At 41.0% G+C, this 17,232-nt stretch overlaps 1 protein-coding gene across 1 annotated transcript in view; it reads right to left on the reverse strand.

The window, feature by feature from the left end:
• LOC118835829 (myelin-oligodendrocyte glycoprotein-like) overlaps positions 1–16,858 on the reverse strand; it is a 49,948-nt gene extending 33,090 nt beyond the window's left edge. The window contains exon 1 of the mRNA XM_036743111.1: positions 16,658–16,858. The gene's annotated coding sequence lies outside the window, so the exon portion shown is untranslated. The remainder of the gene's footprint in view (positions 1–16,657) is intronic.
• Positions 16,859–17,232: the final 374 nt, after the last annotated feature.

Here is a 17,232-nt window from a genome sequence, read left to right on the forward strand (position 1 = left end):
GTTTCAAATTGACTTTTCTCCCTTCCCTCTCTGTTTCACTGAGAAGGCAAAAAATTTGATACAGGTTATATAGGTGTGGTCATGCAAAATATATTTCCATGTTAGTCATGTTGTGAAAGAACAAAAATCAAGAAAGTAAAGAAAAAGTATGCTTTGATCTGCATTCAGACTCCATGCATTCTTTATCTGGAGATGGATAGCATTTTTTTTTATCATGAGTCTTTTGGAATTATCTTGGATCACTGTATTGCTGAGAACAGCCAAGTCATTCACAGTTGATCATCATACAGTATTGCTGTTACTGTGTACAGTGTTCTCCTCGTTCCATTCATTTCACTTTGCATCACTTCATGTAAGTCTTTTCAGGTTTTTCTGAGAGCATCCTGTTCATCATGTCTTATAACACAATAGTATTCCATCACAATCACATACAACAACTTGTTCAGCCATTCCCGATTTGCTGGACACCCCCTCCATGTCCATTTCTTTGCCACCACAAAGAGAGAGGTCCTTTTCCTTTTTTAAAAAAATCTCTTTTGGATACAAACCTAGTAACAGTATTGCTTGGTCAAAGGGTATGCATGGTTTTATAGACCTTTGGGCATTGTTCCCAAATTGTTCCACAGAACCAGTATACAATTTTGCCAACAGTATATTAGTGTCTCAATTTTCCCATATCCCTTCCAACATTTGTCATTTTCCTTTTCTGTCATATTAGCCAATCTGGTAGGTGTGGGGTGGTACCTCAGAGTTGTTTTAATCTGTGTTTCTCTAATCAATAGAAATTTAGAGCATTTTTTGATATGACTACAAATACCTTTATTAGTTTGTCTAAAAATTGACTATTCATATCCTTTGACAATTTATCAATTGAGGAATGGTTCTTATTTTTATAAATTTGACTCAGTTCTCTATATAGTGGAGAAATGAGGTCTTTATCAGAGAAACTTGCTTAAATGTTTTGATTTAATGATTAAATGATTTAAATGATTACTACTGTGTATTTCCCTCTGTCCTATTTTTCCCCATTCATCCTACTTTCTCCTTTCACCCTGTCAATGCTTGAGTGTTTGCCTTCTGACTTTTAACCCCCAATCCACCTGTTTTACCAGCACACTTCGTCCCCCCTTCTCTCATGCCCTTCATGTCCCACTGTCCTGTAGCATAAGGCAGATTTCTATACTCACCCGAGTGTATAGGCTAATCCCTCTTTGAGCCAATTCTGATGAGAATAAGGTTCACCAACTACTATTTCTGGTCCACTTTTAGGTGTATGAGGATGATGATAACTACTACCACTTCTAGAAGTAAAAGTGGCAGCTAGGGGGCACAGAGGGTAGAGCACTGGGTCTGGAGTCAGGAGAGACCTGAGTTTGAATCCAACCTCAGATACTTATTAGCTTTGTGACCCTGGACACCTCATTTAACCTGTCTGACTCAGTTTCCTCAACTGTAAAAAGGGGATGATAATACCTTTCTCAGAGAATGTTTGTTAGGCTCAATTGAGATAACATTTTTAAAGCCCGTAGCACAGTATCTGAAACATAGTAGTCACTAAATCAATAATTATTTCCTTTCTACTACTAAAGTGATGTAGGTATAATAGTATTATGATCTTCATTTACAGGCAATTCGATGCTCTCACAGGTCTGGTTTTGGAGGTATAATAGAATATGGGAAAAGGGCAGAAAAGGAAGCAAATTCCATTAACCCAGGATCCTCCAAGTTCTCAGACCTTGGTTCAGATCCCCTCATATCACCATCACCATTCATCCTTCTGGCTGAGAGGGACATAAACTGCTATGCCAATCAACAAGATGGTATCCAGAGCCTCAGGTGCAGTGGGAACATGCTAGGGTACAAGTCTTATAAACAGATATCTAAAAGCAGCAAAGAGGAACCTAGATGGTGGAGTAAACGCAGGGAAGCAGAATCTTGGGAATCCGTGATGGGACATCAAAAGATTTAGACTCAGGTCCTGCTTCTTTCATGTCATGTTAAGCAAATCTGCCCCAGCCCAAACATCAGTTGTCTTACTTGTAAAATGGGTCCGTGGATTGGATCAGATATGTAAAGGCTATCCCAGCCCTAATGCTTTGTGACTCTCTGGTTCTCTATACTGTCCAGTTGGAAGACCAGGGAGACCTCTGCTGGACATAAATGGTTGCTGCCTTACAGAGACAGAAATGTGGACACTGCTCCTGTTAACTCTTCTTCTTGTCCCTAGATTCATTTCAGTGACAGTCAAAAAGGATCTTGACAGGAAGGTTAATTCTTTGTGTCTCAACAGACAAACATGTCCTGGAGAGTTCCTGTGATTTAAAGGACTAGGATTGAGGAAAGGGCCCAAAATGGGTTTGGGGGACATAGACTCTTAAGTAACTATTTCATAGAAGTTCTGAGGGATTTTCTGTCCCCTAGTCAGATGCTTATCTGGAATCAAGCATGCCCAGGAAGCACTGGACAAAGACAATTTTTTAAAAAATAGCCAAGCTTAGCTCATTACATTCTGATGGCTTTTCTTGAATGCTTGGCTAAGTATGCTGGGTCAGGATCCCTGTTCCTTGAGAATGAGGTTACTTGGAATCACAAAATTCCTTGGAATTCCCATCAGTTTCTTGGCTGTGAGGTTATATTTCTAAAACCCATTTTGGGAAGTGCCCAGCAACCTCTCACAGATCTTTGTGGAGGATTCTTTATCTCAAAGTTCCCCTAACTCTGAAGATCTTTTTGTATGTACATGCAAAAGAGAGATTCAAAGAAGCAAGAAATAAAACTAGCTGAATCAGGCAGAATCCACGTTCCTGCCTTTATTTTATGTGCACACACACACACACACATACACACACACATATACACACACTCATGGTGTATATATGGGTGTATTTGTATGTGTTTGTATATGTATATTTGTGTATATGCATATGCACATGCTTACACACACGCACACACACATATATATACACATATATGACACACATATATTAAATATCCAGTAAAAATTATGTAGAAATAATATCTGATTATATAAATATATCTGCCAGCCACAAAAGCATAGATTTTTGTGGGTTATGTCCATGTTGGCAAAAATTCCCTGGTTTTCCTATAATTATGAATATTTAATATGGCCTATTAGTAGAACAGAGAGAAATTTAAAGTGCCCAAGTTTAGATGGATCCTTACAGATATTTAAAGCCCTTCCTATAGCTCTCATGAATTCCTTATATTTTGTACAAGAATACCAAAAGTTTCCATTCTCTCCAGGAGTTGAACTGAATACTGACTTAGTCTCCCACATTTCTAACAGTCTGAGTCCCTATTATGAGAGATCCTTCTGTTCTATATCTCCTCCCTTCAGGACCCAGTGACATAACCGGATGAGACTCCCTCCAGCTCCACAGTCCCAAGTGTAGATGGTGGTGGAGGTGCCTAGGAGGCGGTCAATGACCCTGACATCAGGGACCTTGCCTCATCTAAACTTTGTACCTCCATCAGTGTTACAACAGAGGCCTCTGGGTGCAGAAGGGGCTAATAAGTGATTCTTGAATTAATGGTTTAATTGAAGTGAAATATCAATGGGTAGTGCTATGGAGGCCACAGTGGCAGAGACCAAAGTGAACTTACATGAGCTAGGAAAACCAGAAAGTGCAAGGATGAGGTGTATGAGGCATAAAGGTAGAGTGGTGCTGTTGTAGGAAGCTGGCTGGTGATTCCACTTCATGGCCCAGATCATGGCTGACAGGAGCCCAAGTAGGGAGAGGCTAAGAACAAGCAAGGATGTTGTCAGTGAAGAGCAGGATAATAGGGTCAGAAAATAATTCCCACTGACCCCTTAACCCAGGAATCAGGAGTGCTGTCTCAGAGCCTGGGCAACCACACATTAAAGGGCACAGACACTGTGGTCCAACCTGTGTCCATCCCACCTCATCTCCCTCCCTCCTACAGATCTCCCAGGCCAGGCTGGTCCCCACACAGCCCATATTCATTTCAACCTCCATGGCTCAACTCACACTATTTTCTAACCTGTAATTTCCTCCCTGCTCCTTTCTCTTCATTCCAATGTTTCACTGTCTGACTCAATGGGCCACCTGCTCACTGAAGTCTTGTTACATCAGCTTCTTGTTCATTGACCTTTTATGTTAGCATTTCACTTCAGGATCTCAGCAGCTCACATGGATTCAATGATTTCCTCCACGCAGAGGCCTCTCAGCTTCCCTGATCCAGTCCTAACCTCTCTCCTGACCTCTAGTGCCTGTTGGACCCTCTGATCTGGATGTCCTATAGACATTAAACATAGCATGTCCAGAACAGAACTCACTTTCTTTCCCCCTAAACATTCCCAATTTCCTACCTTCTCTATTACTGTCAAGGACAGCACCAGGCTCCAGCCAAAGTGTCATTCTCAACTCCTTATTCTTTCTTTCCCTGTCTCCCCATCTCTAGCCCTCCATGGCCAAGTCCTGTCCAGTCTACTTTTCTAACATCTCTCCTATCCATCTCCTCTTCTCCTCTGATACTTGCACTATCCTCATGCAGAACTTTCTCATCTCATCGGTGTCCCTGCCTCCAGCTTTTCTGCTATCCAATATTTGGCATTCAGCTGTGAAAAAGATCTCCCTACAGTTCAGGTGTGACCATGCCAACCCCCAATTCAATAACATACAGTGGCTCCTTATCACATCCAGGACAAATAAAACTCCCTCTGATGTTGAAAGCCATTCAGAACCTGGCCCTTTCTTATGTCTTTGGTCTTCTTACACCTTCCTCCCCCTGAGGATTCTGCCACCCAGCTACACTGGCTTTTTTGCTGTTCCTCAAACAATACACTCCACCTCCCTACTTGAAGCATTTTCAGGGGCTCTCCCACACCTGAAATTCTCCCTCTCCCTCTCTGTGTCCCGGCTTCTCTGACTTCCTTCAGATCCAGCTCAAAACTCATCTTCTGCTAGATGCCTTTCCTCATTCCCTATATTGCTAGTGTCTTCTCCCAATATTAATTCCAATTTATCCTTCATATATCTTGTTTTACATACAGGTTGGTGTGGTCTCCCTCATTAGACTGTGAGCTCCTTGAGAGCAGGGACTATATTTGGCTTTTCCTGGTAAGCCCTGTGTCTAAAGCACAGTGCCTGGTACACAGTAGGTGCTTAATAAATACTTCTTGACTTGGTTTGACTTCTACCTTTGTATCAGTATCATTAAGCAGAGCATATGGGCTGTGAGGATAATTACTGTGCCTCCTCCTTCTGCTCCTCTGTGCTCAGTAACTGGGATTTGCATGTGAATTCTATCGAACATTTAAAGAACAATTAATTCCCATACTTTATAGACTATTTGGGAAAATAGGTGAAACAGTACTACCAAATTCTTTTTATGACACATATATGGTATTAATACCTAAACCAGGAAGAGTTAAAACAGAGAAAGAAAATTATAGACCAATTTCTCTAATTAATATTGGGGCAAAAATTTTAAATAAAATATTAGTGAAAAGATTACAGCAACTTATCATGAGAATAATACACTATGACCAGGTAGGATTCATTCCAGGAATACAAGGCTAGTTCAATGTTAGGAAAATTATCAGCATAATTGATCTACTTTGTTGGTGGAGTTGTGAACTGATCCAGCCATTCTGAAGAGCAATTTGGAACTATGCCCAAAGGGCTATAAAAATGTACATACCCTTTGATCCAGCAATACCACTTCTAGGGCTGTATCCCAAAGAAATCACTTAAGTGGGAAATGGACCCATATGTATAATATATATATATATATATATATATATATATATATATATATATATATATATCAGCTCTTTTTGTGGTAGCAAAGAATTGGAAATCAAGGGGATGCCCATCAATTGAGGAATGGCTAAACAAACTGTGGTATATGAATGTAATGGAATACCATTGTGCTACAAGAAATGAGGAGCAGATGGACTTCATAATAATCTGGAAAAACTTATGTGATCTGGTGCTGAGTGAGGGGAGCAGAACCAGGAGAACATTATACACGATTATAGACACATGTCATCTATGACGATTGACTTTAATAGACTTGGCTCTTCTCAGCAATGCAAGGTTCAAAGACAGCTCCAAAAGACTCATGATGCAAAAAGGTATGCGTATCCAGAGAAAGAATTATGGAGTCTGAATGCAGATTGAGGCAAACTATTCGCTCTTTTTTTCCTTCTTTTTTGGTTTTGTTTCTTCTTTCTCGTGGTTAGAATTGGTCAGAATTCTTCTTTCCAACTTGACTATTGTGTAAATAATTTTAATGTGGAGGCATGTGTAGAACCTATATCGGATTACATGTCATCTAAGGGAGAGAGGGGAGGAGAAAATTTGGAACTCAAAAGCTTGTGGAATGGAGTCTTGTAAACTAAAAATAAATAATAAATTTTAAAAATTGATGAGCTCAATGGTCTTTGAAAAACATGGATTGACTTACACAAAATAACGAAAAGCAAAATGAGCAAAATGAAGAGAATGTTGTATATAGTAACAGAAAGACTGTTTTAAGAACAACTTGGAGTGAATAAGTCATTCTGACTATTATAAATATGCAAATTAACTAGAAAGAACCCATAAAAGATCTGCATCCAGAGAAAGAACTGACTAATAGAGGTATGTATAGAAATATTATGTATATATACATGTATATATATATATATACATATATAGATACATTTTTGTGTTTAATGGTGGCCATCTCTAAGGTGTTGTGGAGGAGGGAGGAAAAAAATAACTTATGTGATAACTTTATTATAAATTTAAAAGGATTAGCAAATAGTACATAATAGATTTGCAGTTTCATGTGCAATCATCTTTCCTTATTATACTAAGTTATAGAAATGCTTGTTTTATTCTAGAAATAAAAAATGTAATAAATGAAAATTTAAAAAAACCTGACCCACCTGCAATTCCCAAGTTTCTGAGACTGTGTTACAGCCCAGAGGAGAGTGACCACCATGAAAATGACTACAAGCCCATTGGAATAAAGCCTCTTCCAACAAAAAACTACTCCAGCCCATCCAGAGGTTAAACAGAGTCCTCCTTCTGAGAGATGAGTGACACACCTTACTTTCTACTGAATAACAATCTTTTAGGAACATTCTCAGTAAGAAAGGAGGAATTAATTCATCCCATTAGGAAGAGAAAGGCATGTTCTCTTTCTAGCTATTGTCAAAATATTTTGGAGATACCCTGTTTCCCAGAACTAAAGTCCAGCAAGCAGGCAGTGCCCTGAGTTTGGCATAACAACAATCCTTTGCTCTCTGGATGAGCTCACCCTTACAAAGTGTATTGCACAACATGTTCACTCCTATTTCCCAAGGACCTGAGAGCAAACATCCATAGCATCTCTGACATGTTCACAATCCCTATGTCTTGTAATGTACTTCTCTTCCCATCACAGAACTCTGGTTTTGTGCCCCATAATCATGCCCCCCAACATTTGGGACAATATTGTTCCAACAGGACCTGTGGGCACAGTAACTCAAGACCTAAAAATGATTGTATCACAGTCTGGCCCGTTTATGTATATTAGCATTGCCTGTACCCCAATATGTTAAGTCCCCCCTCTGGATGTGAGGGTTTCTTGCATGCAAGTCACTTTCCTCACTCTGAAATAAATGATAGTGCTAATTTGACCTGACACAGCCACTTCTAGCCTGCCCTATTCAGCTCAGTCCATTCTCAGGTTAGAGATTGATCCTGTCTGGACTGCATTCTAAACTCCAGTGACATTATTTATCTTGCTTTTACTGTAGGAAGCTAGAAAAAGCCCTTAGCATATTGTTCCTTATGGGAGTGACTTCTTGTTGATCCTGCCAAATGGCTTTCATTTAGCCTCAGGCTAAAAGCCTCTCTTTCCTCTTTTCTCCTCTCTTCCTTTACCCAAGTCTCTGACAAACATGGCTCTATTTGCCAAAGCTAAACCTTTGAACTGTCATCTTTGTCATTCAAAATCAGCTCCTACATCTGAGCTGCTGTGTTATATGGAGATTTTCAGAAGTGGCCTCTCTGCCAGCTTGTTTACAAACCAGTCATGCTTTTCCCCACTCTTTCAATTTCTTGGATTCATCTTGAGTAGCAGCAGGGTATGGCAGGAAGAACAACCTTAGGAGACCTGAGATGGAGTCTCTCAGTGGAGGCTGGAGGATGCCTTGTTGGGGATGTTGGAAAGGGGAATTCTGTGGAGGGCTGGGTTGGACCAGATACCCTTGAGATCCCTCCCACTGCTGATCCCATGATTGTCAAGGGGTCAACATAACTGAATGAACACCACACTTGGAGTCCAGAGTTTGAGGTGTGACTCTGGCAAAGCTGTGTGACCTTGGATGAGACCCTTCCTTCTCTGAATCTTAACATTCTCACCTGTTAAATAATACTATGAAGCAATTTGTTCTAGTAGAAATAAACTGGCTTTGGAGTCAAATCCTGCCTCTGATGCTTACTGCCTGTGGGACCATTAGAAGTCCCTTTACTCTCCATCGGACTTAACTCATATCTCTACAAACTGAGGGAGCTGGACCAGATGTCCTCTGAGGCCCCTTTCAGTTATAGATCTAGGCATTGAAGCAGCTTGGTGCAGAGCCTGCTGGGCTTGGAGCCAGGAAGACCCAAGTTCAAATGGGAATTGCTCCCTTATGAGCTGTGGGACCCAGACAGAGTCAGCATCTCCCTGCTGCTGCTTTCTCATCTGCAAAATGGAGACAACCAGACCTTCAGTCCCAACTGATAAGGCTGTTATGGAGACCACAGGAAATAAAGAACAAATTACGGGCCCAAAAACAAAACTAGAGGTAGGTAAATTAAAATAAAAAGTCTATCTTCAAAGAAGAAATATGAGAAGAAACCTCCTTCCTCTGACTCTCTCCCTCTCTCTCTCTCTCTCTCTGTCTGTCTCTCTCCCTCACTCTCTCTCTCACTCTCTCACTCTCTCTCACTCACTCTCTCTCTCACACACACACACACAAACAAACATTGTTTCAGATCTCTGAGTCTATGGATATGGGACACTGCATAGAACGTTAGTTTTTTCAGAGGTTGTTTTGTTTTCTACCCTTCTTCCTCTTCCTCTTTCTCCTTTTAAAATTCTTTGTTAGACGGGCTGCCTCTAAAAGGAGAACACACAGAGAGGAAATCTAGGCTGTGTGGAACCCAAACATCAGTAAGAACTTACTTAAAATAAGTCTGTAACAATACCTTGGGGCCCACCTCACACCCTCACTCCTAGGATTCTAGGGGTCATCCTGTGGGTGACTCCTACCCAACACTGGGCCACAAGCCTCCATCTATGTCCTTCCACCTTAACAATCAGCCACTGGACTCAGGGCTTTAATAAGATATCAACTCAAACTTCTTAGCAAGAACCCAGTCCCAATCATTTCCCTGGGCATACTTTGCCACAAATGCACCTGGTGTCCAGGAAGGGAAAGAATGGGCAGCAACCCAAGGGACAAGGGGGATGGGACCCAAGTGTAGGAGACAGACCTGGCCAAGGCCATTCCCCACTGCCATAGGGCCCCAACCTTGTGACAACTCAAAGTTGCTGAGAAAAGATAAAAAAAAAACTTGACCAATCAGCAATGTATGGAAGGAGCTCAGAAACCACAAACTTGGGGCAGGGGCTCCAGGCAAACTGGCTCAAATTGGCCAGAGTTAACTCCTGGTCAGCATCAGTGTAGCACCTGCTTGGTAACTAAAATGGGCATATAGGGAATGGTGTAACCCGGAAGGATCAGGACCCACCCTGATCCAGAAGGGGGTGGGGAGGGTTGCAGTTTCAAATCTCACTCTCACTTCAGTACAGGGCACACTCTTCCTTTCTGAAGAGTTGTGTCCTCTTCTCGAGAACTAAAAGGGGCAAGACGCTTCTGCCTCTTGAATAAATCGCTTGAGACGCCAACTTCAGAATTGAGTCTGAGGTCTTCTTTATAACAGTTTTTGGGCCTGGTCTGGGATCCAGTGACCACCTAGAGAGGTGAGATCTAAGTTGTCTGGGAGATCGCTTCTGTTGATTTCAAGGGTCCTGACATTTGGGTTTCACTTTCCTAGGGGCTTATAAAAATCAAGAAAGTACAGCCTTTGTTGATCCAGGGTCCCTTATCTCTGGGAGTCAATTGGTCTGGGTTAGCTGAGTCTCAGTTAATAGACTTGACTTAGAGATGGGAGGGAAGAATTCAAAGGTAAAGGTGCCTAAGGAGGGGAAGGGACTTGAGGAGCCCCTTCCAGAAATACCCCAAATTAGCCTGCTGGGGGAGTATGCTAGCAAATTGGGACTGTGGGTCCCAGAGAAAAAGATAAAAAGATGATTGGACAAAGAAATTATTAACCAAATATGTGAATAATAAGGAAAATAGGAAGAAAAAGACTACGCAGCATGCTGAATAAAAGGATCTCTGACTTCTACTAACTTATTTCTCAGTACCTTTGCTTAATGGCTCTGCTACCCCCTCTCCCCTCCCCACTTCCTGCACTTCCTGTCCCTCTTTCTTCCGCTGCTGTTGCTGAATTAGACACTTTAAACCCTGGAGAAATAGAGGAAAAGGAGGCAGAGGACAGGTTATATTCTAGGTTAAGAAGGAAATTGGATCAAATCAAAAAAGGATGTACGATAGAAGGGAGGGCAGATCAGGGGAGGAGGTAATCAAAAGCAAACACTTTTGAAAAGGGACAAGGTCAAAGGGAAGACATTGAATAAAGGGGGACAGGATAGGATGGAGGGAAATATAGTTCATCTTTCACAACATGACTGTTATGGAAGTGTTTTACATAATGATACATGGATGGCCTATGTTGAATTGCTTGCCTTCTCAAGGAGGGTGGGTGGGGAGGGAAGAAGGGAGAAAATTTTGGAACTCAAAGTTCTAAAAACAAATGCTCAAAAAAGTTGTTCTTTTACATGCAACTGGGAAATAAGATATACAGGCAATGGGGTATAGAAATCTATCTTGCCCTACAAGAAAGTGAGGGGGAAGGGGATGGGGCAGGGGGAGTGGGTGACAGAAGGGGCAGCAGCCTGGGGAAAGGGGCAATCAGAATATATGCCATCTTGGGGTGTGGGGAGGGTAGAAAGGGAGAGAAAATTTGTAACTCAAAATCTTGTGGAAATCAATGTTGAAAACTAAAAATATTAAATAAAGAAACAAACACACTCAAAAAAAAGATGTATGTAACTTCCCATTTTGTGAGTCAGGGGCCACTGACATTCCTGGAACATCAAATATGTTTGTACTCAAGGAGGTGCCCATGGGAGGCACAGGGGGAGGGACACGATTTGTGAATGCTCCACTAAGCACTACTGAAGTGAGAAATTTTAAGAAGGAGATGAAATCTCTAGTGGAGGACCCAGTGGAACTGTCCAAGCAATTAGACAAGTTTTTAGGACCTAACATCTACACTTGGATGGAGTTAATGTCAATCCTTTATATCCTCTTCATGGGGGAAGAACAAGGGATGATTAGGAGGGCAGAAATGGAAGGCTGGGAAAGAAGACACCCTCTAGCCCAGGGTGTTCTGCCTGCTGAAGTTAAATACCCCAACATAGATCCAGGGTGGGACCATAATAATCAAGCCCACTGACAACATGTGCAGGACTTGAGAGAGTTAGTAGTGGCCAGGATTAAAAAGGCAGTACCAAAATCTTAGAATTTGACTAAGGCATTTGATATAAACGAAAAGAAAGATGGGACTCCTTTGAAGTTCCTAAACAAGGAACTTGATTAGCTGAGAGTTTGCAAATGATCTTTAGTAACTGGCTCAGGACAGATTTTAACATTAGAATTTAATATGAGATTCTTGGTAAAGTTTCCATTAAAGGGACTTTGCAATTTGATGTAAAAGAACCCACCCTCTGGGGAAAATGCCATTCTGCCTGTGGAAGGCTGTGATGCTGGGTTTTTTTTTCTTTTGGTGACAGTCTCTGTAATCAAAACAAGTAGTTAGTGATAAAGGAGAAGTTTCTGTGGGAGTTTGTTACTATTGTGAAATGAAGTGGCGGTACCTAAAGACCTAGACGGTTTTATGGGGAGAAATGGAAAATCTGATTAGTGCAAATGTGCAAAATCTTGCTGTTTTCAAATAATTGGGTAAATTGGTACTCTTGTATAGTCATGTGAAAGATAACATTCTTTCTAAATATTAATGGGGATAACTAGATAAAGGGAAAATGAAAAAAAGATACAAATGCAATCATTATCCCATAAACTAAGGCTGGGATTTATAGTTAATGAGTATGTGGAATAAGGTCCTTTAATGTTTCAAAGCTATTTGGTTTCAAAGAGCTATTGGGTATTAACACAAATGGTGTAATTAATTACTGAAACTAAATCTGAGCAGTTTGGGGAAAGAATTTCAGTGTAAGTCTCATTGATAGGAAAAGATAAATGTGGCTGTTTGGATTTGAATTCATTCCATGGTCTAAAACAACGTATCATATTTATATGGTTCAATTCTTTAAGCGTATCTCATTCTTTCAGATCAAGCATAGTTAGAGGAGAATAGAAAAACTTGGGAAACTGATGCAAATGTGTTAGAGCAATGACTTATGATCTTAATGAGAAGATTTTATGAACAAGGATGGAAATACATGCAAACTACTTAAGGCTCACTTTAAAGATGTTCCTTAAGCAATGTGAAATTGTAGTCATGTCTTAAACTGATTATTGGAACTTGCTATTCAAAGACTTAATGTCAGTTGACTGACTGTTTTTCTGAGTCTAACTCCAGGTATGAAATATCAAGGAAGGCTGTCTGAGCCACTGATACATGATGCCAGGAGCCTTGTGAGGTACAAGTATGAACTGCAGGTATGATTTATGGGAAGGCAACTGCTCCGCATGTGCTGAGGTGGGACTCTCTTGACTTGATTCCTCAACTGAAACCTGGCAGACTTTAACCCTGGCTCAAAGAAGTTTGCAGTTTGACACAACTTCTGCCTGGAGTTGACAGGAACTTACTGTAAGTTAAGTCCTTAATCTCTTAGTGGCAAATTTCTATAATCAGAAGGTTTTGTAAGTACAGTAACAAATCTATTAAAATAATTGATTATGGAACTTCTTAGGGCATTATAAGACTGAGCCCTCGGGTCTAGGAATTTAGCCCAAACAACAACTAGCTAGTTAGACTTGGTATCTGTTGGTAGTATATGTATGTGTGTGTGTGTTCCTTTATAAGTTAGGGTCTTTTTAATTCTTGGCAGTAGTATGGAGACAAGTAAGTTAAGGGCTTGTGAGAATGTTATTTTGTTATTTGGTTAATATCATGCTTGTCTAAAGTTCTGCTACAATCAGTAATGTTACAAGAAGAGTGGCTTGTGGTTCATTTTGTAAATGCCATCAAAGAAGCATGGCATGACTAAAAGTTTATGATTTTATATGTCCTGTGTTGAAAATTGATTACTTAGTGTATTTATGTATGTACTAGAACCTGTTGTTATTTCCTTAGTGAAATATCATCCTCCTGGTGAGGAAATTAATAATGGATTAATGTAAAGTATGAGAAACTGGTTTCTGATGTGAATTTCTTAAACATGATAACTGTCCCAGGTTCCAATTTTGATTTTTTGTAAGAATGATAAGGCTATAAAAGCTTTAGGAATGTTAACTTAAAATTGTGTTAAGGTCACTTTTGTAGGAGAATGGACAAAAAGCTGGTTCCTACAAGAAGAGAAGAAGGAGAAGGAGTTACACAGGATGATTTAGAACATGACTGCTTAGATTTAGTAAATTTTCAAACCAGAATGAAGCTTGACCTCAGGGATTTTCCCTTTGAAGTAGAAAAAAAGGTTGTTAGTTGATGGCTCTTCCAGATTGATAGAAGGGAAGAGAAGAAATAGCTATGCGATAATAGATGGGGATGCACGGTAAGTAGTGGAATCAGGGGCTCTCCCAAAACAGTGGTAAGCTTAAACTTTGTGAGCTATATGCCTTGAATCAGGCCCTCACGAGAAGGGCAAGAGAGAACAATCTACAGTGACTCTGAGTATGCCTATAGGGTAGTGCATACTTTTGGGAAGATTTGGGAGGAGAGGGGATTAATTAATAGCAAAGGGAATAGAATGGCAGATAAAGAACCATAAAGGGCATCTTTGAGTAAAATCAGAACCAAAATGTTGATCCTCATACCTCAGGTCAGAACTCCAAAAGTTGTTCCTTTGCTCAATGAAAAGGAACAGGAGGAATTGGAAAAATTAGGGGTGGTAAGGGAGGGAGAAGGCTAGTGAGTACTTCCTGATGGAAGAAAGATGATTAATAAAGAAATCACAAGGGAATTACTAGGGATTTTACATAAAGGAAGTCATTGGGGAACTCAGGCTATGTGTAATATGATAGTAAGACATTTTGGGAGCATAGGAGTTTAAACAGTAGCCAAACAAATTACCGAAAGGTGTGTGAAATGTCAAAAGGTGAACAGAAAGGTATTGAGAAAGTCTATTACCAGGGGGTAAAACCCGAGTCTGAGACCGTTCCAGACTATTCAAGTAGATTTCACTGAAATGCCACTGATCGGGAGGGTAAAATACTTGCTGGTTATAGTAGATCATTTGGTTGGGTGGAAGGTTATCCTTTGAGTTCAGCTACAGCCTCAGGGGTCAGCAAGGTAATTTTAGAACAAATCATTCCTTGGTTAAGGAGAAGAACTGCCCCTTGGAAAGACACAGGATTATCCCCTTATGGGCTTACCAATGGGAGAGGGGAGAATTACCTATGTTTGAATCTAAAGACAAATTCCTAAGGGACTATATACTGTCAGTGTCATCCTCCCTTTCAGAACTTAGGAGGAAAGGACTATTGACACAAACTCTGCCACTTGAATTCACTGTTCAGCACTTCAAACCAAGGGACTGGGGGCTGATCAAGGTATGGAAGGAGGTTGAGCTTACTCCAAGCTGAGAAGGACCCTACCAAGTTCTGATGACCACTGAAACTGCAATATGGACTGCTGAAAAAGGTTGGACTCACTATACTAAGGGAAAAGGACCAATGAAGGAACCTCAGGACTGGAGGGTGACTCATCAAGATCTTGAGACTAAAAATCACCCTCTGGAAGGACCCCCAAGTGACAGAGGTACTCTGCTCTCTGGCAAGGACTATGTTGTGTAACTCTCTTTTTGTTACTAGGAATAAACCTATCATACTGGGTGTTTTTTACAGGCTGTGGTAGAAGTAATTACAAATCAGACAGCAAGGGCTCTAGATTTACTGGCCAACCAGGCTTCCCAGACTAGGGAGGCAGTAATACAACATAGGCTTGTACTAGATTATCTTTTGGCTGAAGAAGGTAGAATCTGTGGCAAACTAAATCTGTCAAACTGTTGCTTGAAAATTAATGACAATGGGAAAGTGGTTAAAGAAATAACTAAGGAAATCAGAAAACTAGCTCATGTCCCTGTGCAAACATGGATATCATCATTAAACACCTATTGGTTGTCATGGTTTGGTGGAACCTGGCAGAAACAAATGCTAAGGGTCCTTCTTTTGGCTCTGAGAGGATTGATCTTTCCAATCTGCTTACCTTACATGATACAGCTCATCACTAGGCTTGTGCAAGATACTGGAAGGAAATTAGGGCAAGTCTACATTTCTGGAGAAGGCCAAGTAAAAATTTTAGTGGAGAAAACTAGCAAAGCTAATAGTGATAGTGTAGAATGTGAACTCATGCTAAAGAGATTTGAGGAAAACATGGGCCCAAAGGAAGTGTAGAAACAGAATTTATATTAAAATGGAGAAAGGGGGGAATTGTAAGATATATATATATATATATATGTACATATTTATACATATATATAAGTTCAGTTTCCACGCAGTTGGAGCCATAGGGCCCCAATCTGGTAACAACTCAAAAGTTGCTGGGAAAAGGTAAAAAAAAAGCTTGACCTATCAGCAATGTATGGAAGGAGCTCAGAAATCACGAACTTAGGGGCAGGGGCCCCAGGCAAACTGGCTCAAACTGGCCAGAGTTAACTCCTGGTCAGCAGCAATGTAGCAACTACTCAGTAACTAAAATGGGCATATAGGGGATGGTATAACCCGGAAGGATCAGTACTCATCCTGATCCAGAAAGGGGGTGGGGGGGTTGCAGCTACAAATCTCACTTTCACTTTTGTACTTTTCCTTTCTGAAGAGTTGTGTCCTCTTCTTGAGAACAGAAGGGGGAGACCCTTCAGCCTCTTGAATAAATCGTTTGAGACGCCAACTTCAGAATTGAATCTGGGGTCTTCTTTATAACAGTTTTTGGGCCTGGTCTGGGATCCAGTGACCACTGAGAGAGGTGAGATCTAAGTGGACTGGGAGAACACTCTCATTGCATCCTGGCATTTGGGTTTCACTTTCCTAGGGACTTGCAAAAATTTTGTCCTGTAATACTTGTACTCAGTCAAAAGTCCACACCTAAGGACCTAGAAGGCCACATGTAGCCCCCAGGTTGCAGCTTCCCTACTCTGTTTGACCTTGTGGTCAGAGGGGCTGATTAACAACTGACTCAGCTGCACTTCCCAAGTTTCTGAGACAGGGCTACGGCCCAGAGAAGAGTGACCACCGTGAAAACGAACACTAGCCCTTTCCAACAAAGCCCCTTCCAACAAAAGGGCTCTCCCAGCCCACCCAGAGGTTAGACAGGGACCTCCTTTTGAGGGCTCTGTGACTCACCTTGGTTTTTGCTGAATAACAAACAGTCTTTTAGGCTCCTTCTCAGTCAGAAAGGAGGAGAGAATTCATCCCACCAGGAAGAGAAAGGTTTGTTCTCCCGGAGTCAGAGGATCTGTGTTCAAAGTCTGCCTCTGAGGTTTACTGCCTGTGGGACCTTTGGAAGTCCCTTTGTCCTCCATGGGCCTTCATTTTCACATCTACAAATTGAGGGAGCCTGACCTGGGGTCCTCTGGGGTCCCTTCAGTTACCGATCTCGGCAGTTAAGCAGCTTGGTGCACAGTGGGCTGGGCCTGGAGTCAGGAAAATGAAAGCTCAAATAGGGATTGGAATGGCTATGTAACTGAGGCTAAGTGAATATCTTCCTGTTGCTGTGTTCTGCTACGGAAAAAGGAAGTATGTTATATGGAATGAGGAACTAAGGAGACCAGAAAATCAAGATAGAACGTTGCAATATTGAAGTCTGTATAAAGAAATACTGACTGCAGTTATTGTTATTAAGTATCAATCATTTGTGTTATTATCATTATATTATCATTATTACTAAGGTGGTTGTGACAATCAAGTGAGATAATAAT

This window comes from Trichosurus vulpecula, chromosome 2, assembly GCF_011100635.1.
Source record: "Trichosurus vulpecula isolate mTriVul1 chromosome 2, mTriVul1.pri, whole genome shotgun sequence".
Taxonomy (NCBI): Eukaryota; Metazoa; Chordata; class Mammalia; order Diprotodontia; family Phalangeridae; genus Trichosurus; species Trichosurus vulpecula.